General features: G+C 46.1%; 1 protein-coding gene across 2 annotated transcripts in view; it reads right to left on the reverse strand.

Annotated features, from left to right (window-relative positions):
• pold1 (polymerase (DNA directed), delta 1, catalytic subunit) overlaps positions 1-6,555 on the reverse strand; it is a 234,870-nt gene extending 228,315 nt beyond the window's left edge. The window contains exon 1 of one of the 2 annotated variants that reach the window (XM_063063296.1): positions 6,497-6,555. The gene's annotated coding sequence lies outside the window, so the exon portion shown is untranslated. Of the gene's footprint in view, positions 1-6,115; positions 6,241-6,496 lie in introns of those variants that run through there. The other variant, XM_063063297.1, reaches the window with a different exon arrangement.
• Positions 6,556-11,075: the final 4,520 nt, after the last annotated feature.

Below are 11,075 nucleotides of genomic sequence, written 5' to 3' on the forward strand. Positions count from 1 at the left end.
TAAAATCAACTCGACCTTGTGAGTGAATGTCTGGATCAACAACTTCTGCTGCAGTCTTTGCCCTCTCCCAAAATACACAGGTAATATTCAAAGCACAGGATCAAGTTCTAATAAAGATCTATTTACACAGCAGTGCCCACAACTCCAACACACCTGAAGTGCTTAGCAATAATGAAGTACCTTTGGATGGCAAATGTGATGTGCAAAAGACAGTCACTTAAGTACTGAAGCTCGAAGAGCAAGTCTGAGGCAGCAAAAGTTCATGCCTTTCAAGAAAATGCTGTGAAAATCCAGAGCAACATGCACAAATTTGATGAACTTAACAGGTCAAGTAGCACTTATTCATTTCCACAGAAGCTGCCTGATCTACTGAGATCCTCCAGCATTTTGTGTGTGTTACTCTGGATTTCCAGCATCTGCAGAATATCATGTTTGTAACGGTGAAAATACAATTGTTTTTAAAAGCATCAAACAAGTCTCGACTTTCACAGAAGTTACTTATTGATGGACTCAAAGATTTGTCAAAACAGGAAAGTATTATGCATACCACAATAAAAACCACTCCTGCTCCCTCATTCCATCTATAAACGAAGATACAATCCACATCCAAACTTCTCAGGAATAGTATACTGTTAGAAAATGCAGTCAGCAATGTCCTAAACTGAATTATTAACACTGATATCCAATCAAGAAATTCAGCTGATATTGAACTACGAGAATGGATTATTAAACCCCGGCTTGCACCAATTTGCAAACAAATGAGATGCTGCAGGTACTGGAAATCCAGAGAAACACACACAAAATGCTGGAGGGACTGAACAGGTCAGGCAGCATCCATGGAAGGGAATAAGCAGTCAACGTTCTAGGCTGAGATCCTTCATCAGAACTTTATAGAGTCTAAAGTCCTGACAAAGTGTTTCGACCCGAAATATCCACTCTTTATTCCGCTCCATAGATGATGCCCCACCTGCCGAGTTTCTCTGGCATTTTGTGCGAGTTGCTTTGCAAACAGTCTTGTGTTTTTGTTTCCATGTCGATTCTTGACACCTGCTTCAGGGTTTGAGGAATCAGGGGATAAACTATAAAAGATTGTCCTGGAAATCTCACGATACAAAAACAAAAACCGTCAGAATACTGGGCCTTTGCAATGCTAAATTATTCTCACTGTGTCATTACATCCAAAACGCAAAAAACTAATTACATCCAGTGTATTTAAGTGGCTGCTTTTTACAGCCAACAATACAAAAGTATTCACCCATTATAAAATAGACATGCTAACATATTTTTCACCAAGTATTTAGAAGACTTCACAACTTTCCTGACGCCACAAATCATTTCACCTTCCACCACACATAAAATGCTGGAGGAACCTGGCAAGTCAGGCAGTACCCATGGAGGGGAACAGTCAGAGTTTCACCTGGGTGCCCGAAACGTTAACCATTCATTCCCCTCGAGACGCTGCCTGGCTCGCTGAGCTCCTCCAGCTTTTTATTTACATGTGTTGCTCAAGATTTCCAGCATCTGCAGAACCTCTGGCGTCTATGATTTGACCTTTCACATTCCTCTACTGCCAGAAGTGTACTTGCCTCTCTGACATACACAATGTCAAACACAATGTGGTCACCTACTCTACTGCAAGAACACCAACAGCCTTGGCACTGTACACAACAGCTCTAGTTTACATTGACCAGAAGAGCATACACGCAGCACAGAAGCCACTGTGGCATGCACGCAACACCCTTTATCCCTGACTATTTTAAGGAAATACCAGTCTATCTCCTTTCCCCCCATTGGCAGAAGAGAGGAAAGGCTGACAGAGACTCGAGGGCAGCATCTATCCCACTGTTATCACTTAGGCAGGTCCCTCATATACAAAAATGAACATTTAAACCCCTGACCTCCAATGAACTTTGACTGCCTGCGCTGCACCTTCTCTGGAACTGCAACGCGATATTCTGAATTCTAAATTCTTTTTACTTCCTCAGTGTGATAATATACGGCAGGATCGTCTGGATGCCGTGCAAACAAAAGCTTTTCACTGTATCCTGGTATATGCCTCCCAGACAGCCCGGACCCACTGCAATCTGCCCATCACCAAAACAGTTCCACACAGCTGCTCTCCCTGACCTTACACTCCTCTCTGAAGCATCCGTTTACTTAAGCACTGATGTTTGACCATTGCTCTGCCTTCAATACTATAATTCATTCCAAGCTCAAACACCTGGGACTCAACACCTCCCTTTGCAATGGGATCCCTGTCTTCCTGACCAAAATGTAATCAGGAAGGACAGGCAGCAATATTGCTGCTACATTTATTCTCAACACTGGCATCCTACAAGGCTGCTGCCTCAGCCCCCCTAACTTCTTTGTACAAACACACACGGAACTGCTTGGCCAGATTCCACTCTGCAAGTTCATTGACGATGCCACCATATCTCAAATCATCAGTCAGAGTGAAGGAAGGAGACGGAGAGACCAGCAACTTGGTGTCACAACAACAACCTCTCTCAGTGTCAGCTGAATGAAAGTGACTTCAGGAAGGGGAGAGAGGCGTTGTGCACACACTCCTGTCTACATCAGTGAAGGCAAGAGGGTTGACAGCTTTAGGTGAACATCAGCAAAAGGCTGTCCTTGTCCAAGCACACTGGTACCACGACTACAAGGCCCCACCATCACCTCTACCTCCTCGTGAGGCTAGCACGCCCACATTGACCCTCACCAATCTTTACCAATGCATCCACGGAGAGCAGTCTATCAGATACATCACAGCTTGGTACAATACTGCACGAAACTGCAGAGACGTAGACACAGCTCAGTACATCACATAGACCAGCTCGTCAACACTTCTTGCTGCCTCGGTAAAGCAGCCAATAGGATCAAGCATCCCATCTACCCCAGACATTCTCTCTTCTCCCTTCCCATCGGGCAGAAGATACAAACACCTGGAAGCATGTACCACCAGACTCAAGGACAGTTTCTACCCCACTGTTATCAGACTCTTGAATAGACCTACAACAAGATGCACTCTTGACCTCACGATTCACCTTGTGACTTTGCTATCTACCTGACTGCACATTCAGTAAAAATCTATTCTGTGTTCAGTTATTGTTTACCCTGAATAACCTCAATGCGCCATTGTAATGAACTGACCTATATGGACAATGTCACACACAAAATGCTGGAGGAACTCAGCAGATCAAGCAGCGTCTGGGAAAATTAAAAAAGTCGACATTTCAGGCCAAGACCCTTCTTATGGGCCAGAAAGGAAGGGAGAAGACGACAGAATAAAAAGGTACGGGGAGGGGCATGAGGACTTGCTGGAAGGTGATAGGTGAAGCCAGGTGGGTGGGAAAGGTATAGGGCTGGAGAGGGAGGAAGCTGAGAGGAGAGTGGACTGTGGGAGAAAGGGAAAAAGGAGGGGTACTAGGAGGAGAAGAGGTCAGAGGCTAGAGTGGGTCCATTGATGCTGCCTGACCTGCTGAGTTCCTCCAGCTTTTTGTGTGTATTGCCCTGGATTTCCAGCATCTGCAAAATCTCGTGTGTATGTGAACAGGTTGCTTACTATCTCAGACCAGGGGACAATAATAAACTGATTAACCAATAAACTAAAAAAAAGCAGGACTCAAACTTCACTGCAGGATATCAGTGCAATGTACTGGAGAGACATCCCATTTCACAGACCAGGTGAATGTAAAGAATACCACAATGGTATTGAAAGAACCAAGGTTAGATTGGGGAAATCCATGTTCACAAGTCACCCCAGTTGCCCTAGCAACATAGTCATAGAGTACTACCACACAGAAACAAGCCTTTCGGCCCATCTCGTCCATGCCAAATTGCTATTCTGCCTGGTCCCATCAACCCAGACCCCGATCCCCCTCCCATCCAGGTACTTATCCAAACTTCACTTAAATGTTGCAATGAAGCCTGTACCCACCACTTCCGCTGGCAGCTCGTTCCACACTCACTTCCAAGTGAAGATGCTCACCATCAGGTTCACCTTTCACCCTTAGCCTATAACCTCTAGATCTTATCTCACCCAACCTCAGTGGGAAAAAGCCAGTTTGCATTAACCCTATCTATACCTTCATAATTTTGTACACCTCTATCAAATCTCCCCTCATTCTCCAACACTCCAGACAATAAAATCCTAACCTATTCAACCTTTCCTTATAACTCAGATCTTCAATGGAAATCTTCTCTGCATGCTTCCACCTCTGACCCTTATTCTTTTTCTGTTGGGGGGGGCCTTGCTGTGCGTAAGTGACTACTATTTCCTATATAACAGCTGCACTTCCAAAAGTACCCGAGTGACTGTAAAGGCTTTGGAACATTCCAAAGTATGTGAAACATGCAGAAAAATTGAAGTTTTTATTTTTTTTATTCTTTATATCAGTTACAGGAACTACTCCCTGACCATTAGCCCTCCCTCAAACAACATGACTAGCAAAAACTGCCAACTGTGCATCTCACTGCTGCTTACAGCAACTGTGCATAAAATGAGACCCAACACAACAGCCCAGTGATTATTCGGCCTATCGAGTCTGCTCAGCCATTTGATCATGATTGATTTATTTTTCCTCACAACCCCAACCTCCTGCCTTCTCTCCATCACCGTTGACACCCTTACTTATCAACCTCCTCTTTAAATCACTTGGCCTCCACAATTGTCTATGGATTCACCACCCTCTGGCTAAAGAAATTCATCCTCATCTCTGTCCTAAGGGGGATGTCCTTCTATTGTAGGTCATATCTCAGGTAATGATGAGTTTGAGTACAGAGAGGAAATTACAAACCTGGTGGCATGGTGCGAAGACAATAACCTATCCCTCAACGTCAGCAAGACGAAGGAATTGGTTGTTGACTTCAGAAGGAGTAGTGGACCGCATGACCAAATTTACATCAGTGGTGCGCAAGTGGAACAGATCAAAAGCTTTAAGTTCCTCAGGGTCAATATTACAAATGACTTGACTTGGTCCAACCAAGCAGAGCCCACTGCCAAGAAGGCCCACCAGCGCCTTTACTTCCTAAGGAAACTAAAGAAATTTGGCCTGTCCCCTAAAACCCTCACTAATTTTTATAGATGCACCGTAGAAAGCATTCTTCTAGGGTGCATCACAACCTGGTATGGAAGTTGTCCTGTCCAAGACCGGAATAAGCTGCAGAAGATCGTAAACATGGCGCAGCACATCACACAAACCAATCTTCCGTCCTTGGACTCACTTTACACCGCACGCTGTCGGAGCAGTGCTGCCAGGATAATCAAGGACAAGACCCACCCAGCCAACACACTTTTCATCCCTCTTCCCCCCGGGAGAAGGTTCAGGAGCTTGAAGACTCGTACGGTCAGATTTGGGAACAGCTTCTTTCCAATTGTGATAAGACTGCTGAACGGTCCTGGCCCGGATCTGGGCCGTACCCTCCAAATATCCGGACCTGCATCTCAGTTTTTTTGCACTACCTTACTTTCCATTTTTCTATTTTCTATTTATGATTTATAATTTAAATTTTTAATATTTACTATCGATTTGTAATCCAGGGAGCGAGAAGCGCAGAATCAAATATCACTGTGATGATTGTACGTTCTAGTACCAATTGTTTGGCGACAATAAAGTATAAAGTATAAAGTGCTCTCTGATCCTGAACTCTCCGCTATTGGAAAGACGTTCTACACATCCATCCTATGTAGACTTTTCAATATTCTGTAGGGTTTCAATGAGACCCTCCCCCAACATTCTTCTAAACCGCAGTAAGCACAGGCCCAGAGCCGTAGCATATGCTCCACATACATTATGACCAATATTACTCCAGAACAGCACTCCTACACATGTTAGCACAGTCCCAATTATAAAAATGTTCTGCCTATGAGCAGAATGCTTTATGGCCCAGAGCATGGATAGTCAGCACACCAAATCAAAAGCACTAAGTGCAAGCTGAGGCTATTGAACTGTTACCTACAGGTCAGAAGTTTGAGAGTTTAAGTGGAACCACAGAGTCAAGTGAAAGAATTTCCTTCACCCCACAAACACACCACCACAGAGTCAAGTGAAAGAATTTCCTTCACCCCACAAACACACCACCACAGAGTCAAGTGAAACAACCTCGTACCACCCACCGCACACAGGCACTGAGCTCCCCCAGCAAAGCCATCACAGGCACTGCCTGACACATGAGGCATTACAGCCAGGCCCAGCCAGGCGGGAAGAAGTTCTGCAGCCACTAGCGCGGCCGTCTAGTTCCTCTCCGTGAAACCTGCTGGCATTATTCGGTGGCCGCTCTACCCGAGCTGGGGTAATCAGGGGACAAATACGCCGCCACACAGATGCACGTCCTTGCCCTTTTCCCCCCAGCCACCGTCCTCCCACCTCCCGAGCCCGTAGCGCCTCGATTTCCCCTCGGACAGCCCGCTCCCGGCCCTGGATGTGGCGAGCTTGGCACGGCGTGGAAGAGCGCCAGCTCCGGGATAGCGGCAGCAACAAAGCGCCCGCCCCATTACCTCGGCCTCCTGCTCGCTTCCAGAGCCAATCTCCCGCCAAACGCGTGCCACCCCCTGACCTCTGGTTACCGGGACAACAGCAGCGCGGCTCTCCCGATTGGCTTAAGACGCACGGCAACGCTGATTGGTTAGAAGGTGGAAACCGATTGGCCAAATTGATTGGTCGATGAAGCAACGGGTACAGCCTTTGACTGAAACACGATCGCTACTGTCATTGGTTGAGAGTAAGCAATTGCCACAAGTCCATTGGTGGACAGGTAAAGAAACACTCTCATTGGCCTCCGTGGATTTGATCGTTACCATTGGCTGAAAGTCTAACATTTTAAATAAATATTTAGGTGGTAAAAAACATAAAGTGTTGGAAATGATGAGCAGATCGTGCACCAAAGAGAGCAAAAAAAAACGAGAGCTGAAAAAGAACACAAGAGATTCCGCAAATACTGGAATTCAGGAGCAACACACAATTTCAAGGGGTCGAGCAGCAGCTGGGGAGGGAAAAGGAATCATCACCATTTCGGTGATGACCCCGCATCAGGATCAGTTAGTAATCAGCATCAGTCAGAAATCATAGACACAAGATTCTGCAGATGATGGAAATCTTCAGCAACACACACAAAATGAGGAACTCAGCAAGTCGGGCAGCATCTATGGAGGAGAACAAACAGTCAATTTTTCTGGTCGAGAACCTTCAATGGGACTGGGACTTCTGGTGCTACTCCCTGGCCATTAGCCCTCCTTCAAAATGCAACTAGGAATTTGTAAAATCAGTGAATAAAACAAAGCATGATTCAAATCTCACCTCACTCTCCCCCCTCCCCACCACCCCCAAACACACAAGATTCTGCAGATTATGGATGTCCTCAGAAACACACACAATGCTAGAGGAACTCGGCAGGTCAGGCAGCATCTATGGAGAGAAATAGCTGATGTTTCGGGCTGAGACTCTTCTTCAGGACAATTCACACACTTTATCGCAGGTGCTACAGACAGAACCTCTGCCCCATAGCTCCAATGATCCAGGTTTGATCCACATTTCCGGTGTTGACTGTGTGGAGTTTGCTTGTTCTCTCCACAGATACATTAGGAACATTTAAGAGACTTTTCCATAGGTACATGAATGGGAAAAAAAATGGAAGAAGAGTTAGAATTGTTAGATTGATCTTAGCTTCAAGTTCCTGGGTGTCAAGATCTCTGAGGATCTAACCTGGTCCCAACACATTGATGTAGTCATAAAGAAGGCAAGACAGTGGCTATACGTTAGTAGGAGTTTGAGGTGATTTAGCATGTCAACAAATACACTCAAAAACTTCTATAGTTGCACCATGGAGAGCATTCTGACAGGCTGCGTCACTGTCTGGTATGGAGGGGCTACTGCACAGGACCGAAAGAAGCTGCAGAAGGTTGTAAACCTAGTCAGCTCCATCTTGGGTACTAGCCTACAAAGTACCGAGGACATCTTCAGACAGCGTTTCTCAGAAAGGCACCATCCATTATCAAGGACCCCCAGCACCCAGGGCATGCCCTTTTCTCACCGTCACCATCAGGTAGAAGGCACAGAAGCCTGAAGGTACACACTCAGCGATTCAGGAACAGCTTCTTCCCCTCTGCCATCCGATTCCTGAATGGACTTTGAAGCTTTGGACACTACCTCACTTTTTTAATATACAGTATTTTTGTTTTTGCACATTTTTAATAATCTATTCAATATACATAATTGATTTACTTGTTTATTTATTATTATGTTTTATTTTATTTATTATTTTTCTCTCTCTGCTATATTATGTATTGCATTGAACTGCTGCTGCTAAGTTAACAAATTTCACGTCACATGCCGGTGATAATAAACCTGATTCTGATTCTGAATAGGTCAAAAGGCCAGCACATCACGAGCCAAAGGGCCTGTACTGTTTTCTGTATCCCATGAATATATATATATATTTCCCTCTCCCTCTCTCCCACTGCACCCCCACCATCCCTCTCTCTCTCATCCTTATAACAGGTGGTGGATTTTCCATGTGATAGCATCCTCTGCGGCACATCAAGGGGCTGTTTCTTTCGGCCATTAAATGACAGCCCACCCGAAACCAGCCACCAACAAAACAGACAGGGAAATGGGAACCTTGGCAGAGATTTGGTTCAATAGTTGATTGGAAAGGTCTCTGACAGGGACCGGGGATGTTGTCGAAACTCAATTCAGTTTCATTTATTTAACACATGAATATCAAAATGTAAGTGGGTTGTTTGCATTAACAACCAATACACCCTGAGGACGTGCTGAGGGGCAGCCCGCGAGCGCCGCCACACATTCCGGCGCCCACATTGCATTCCCAGAATGCTCGGCAGAACAACACAGGACACAACAAGCAACAAAACAACCACAGCAAAACACACCGCTTTCCCCTCTCCGTCCCGTACATCCACACAGCCACCCACACACACAAACCCAGAAGCTCATTTGGGAACCTACCTGACATACTGAAACCAATAGCTGTGGATGAACCAGGAGAATCGTAGACTGCTGAGGGCTAGATCTGTGGCATTCCAGATCAGCGAACCAGAACCGTACAAGGAGACCAGTTACGACCTGTGGAAGGGTGAAAAAATAACTCCGGTTGAGGTTAGAGCCGGAATCAGACACACATCAGCTCCGGCAGGATTTGCCAGCCATTACTGTCTGCAAAGTGGAACCTAGCATCATGAATGTCTGTGATGCTTCACTCGCGGGTGAGCTCAATGCCTCGAATACACACTCTGAAAGGGAGGATAAGACTACACCTGTGTGAATCCCTCTGCCTCGGAGGCCAACGTCAGAACATCTTGCAAAAGGGTGAACCCTCGCAAGGGGTCAGGCCTTGATGGTGTACCTGGCAGGGCTCTGAAAACCTGTGCTAATCAACTGGCAGGAGTGTTCAAGGGCATCTTCAGTCTCTCACTGCTGCAGTCGGAGGTTCCCACCTGCTTCAAAAGGGCGACAATCATACCAGTGGCCAAGCAGAGCAGGGTGAGCTGCCTTAATGACTATCACCCAGTGACACTCGCATCTACCGAGATGAAATGCTTTGCGGGGCTGGTCAAGACCAGAATCAACTCCCGCCTGAGCAAGGACCTGGACTCACTGCGATTTGCCTTTCGCCACAGTAAATCTACTGTGGATGCAGCTGCACTGGCTCGCCACTTGGCCTTGGATCACCAAGACGACAGTAATTCCTACATCGAGCTGCTGCTCATTGACTACAGCTCAGTGTTCAACACCATCGTACCCTCAGTTCTAATCACTGGGTCCAAAACCTGGGCCTCTGTACCTCCCTCTGCAACTGGATCCCTGACTTCCTCACCGGGAGACCACAGTCTGTGCAGATCAGAAATAACACCTCCTCCTCACCGACAATCAACACTGGCGCACCTCAGGGACGTGTGCTTAGCCCACTGCTCTACCCTCTCCACACCCATGACTGTGTGGCTAGGAACAGTTCAAACGCCATCTATAAACTTGCTGATGACACAACTGTTGTTGGCAAAATTTCAGATGGTGACAAGGAGGTGTACAAGAGAGAGATGGATCAGCCGGTTGAGTGGTGTTGAAACAACAACCTTGCACTCAACATCAGTTAGACCAAGGGATTGATTGTGGACGTAAGGAAGGGGAAGTCGAGGGAACACACACCAGTCCTCTCGAGGGATCAGAAGTGAGCAGTTTCAAATTCCTGGGTGTCAGCATCTCTGAAGCTCTATCCTGGGCCAACATATCAATGCATTTACAAAGAAGATGCAGCAGTGGCTATATTTCATCAGGAGTTTGAGGAGATTTGGCATGTCACCAAAGGGCACTCTCAAATCTCTACAGATGTACCATGAAGACCATTCTAGTTGATTGCATCACAATCTGGTCCAGAGGGGCCACTGCGCAGGATCAGAAAAAGCTGCAGAGGGTTGTAAACTCATCCAGCTCCATCATGGGTACCAGCCTCCCCAGTATCCAGCACACCGTCAAAAGGCGATGCCTCAGAAAGGCAGCATCCACCATTAAGGTCCCCCACCACCCAGGACACGCCTTCGTCTCATTGCTACCATCAGGAAAGAAGCACAGGAGCCCGAAGGCATGCTCAACATTCAGAAACTTCTTCTTCCCTTCCACCATCAGATTTCTGAATGGTCAACGAACCACGGGCACTACCTCACTATTTTTTTCTTCTCTTTTACACTACTTATTTAATTTAATTATATACATATACATATCTTACTGTAATTTATAGTTTTTATTTCCATGTATTGCAATGTACTGCTGCCACAAAACGTCAAACTTCACGACAAATGCCAATGATATTCAACCTGATTCGGATTTGGTCAGTACATAAATGGGAAAGGTTTAAACGGATTTGGGCAAAAATAAGCAAGTGGGACCAGATTGGAGAAACACAGATGCTGGAAATCCAGAGCAACGTACACAAACAGCTGGAGGAGCTCAGCAGGTCAGGTAACATACAAGGAAAGGAATAAATTGAGTGGGAAGGCAAATTGCGCCGAGGATACGGAGAGTCTGCAGAGAGATACAGATAGGTTAGGTGAGTGGGCAAGGGTC

This window comes from Mobula hypostoma, chromosome 11 (genome assembly GCF_963921235.1).
Source record: "Mobula hypostoma chromosome 11, sMobHyp1.1, whole genome shotgun sequence".
Taxonomy (NCBI): Eukaryota; Metazoa; Chordata; class Chondrichthyes; order Myliobatiformes; family Myliobatidae; genus Mobula; species Mobula hypostoma.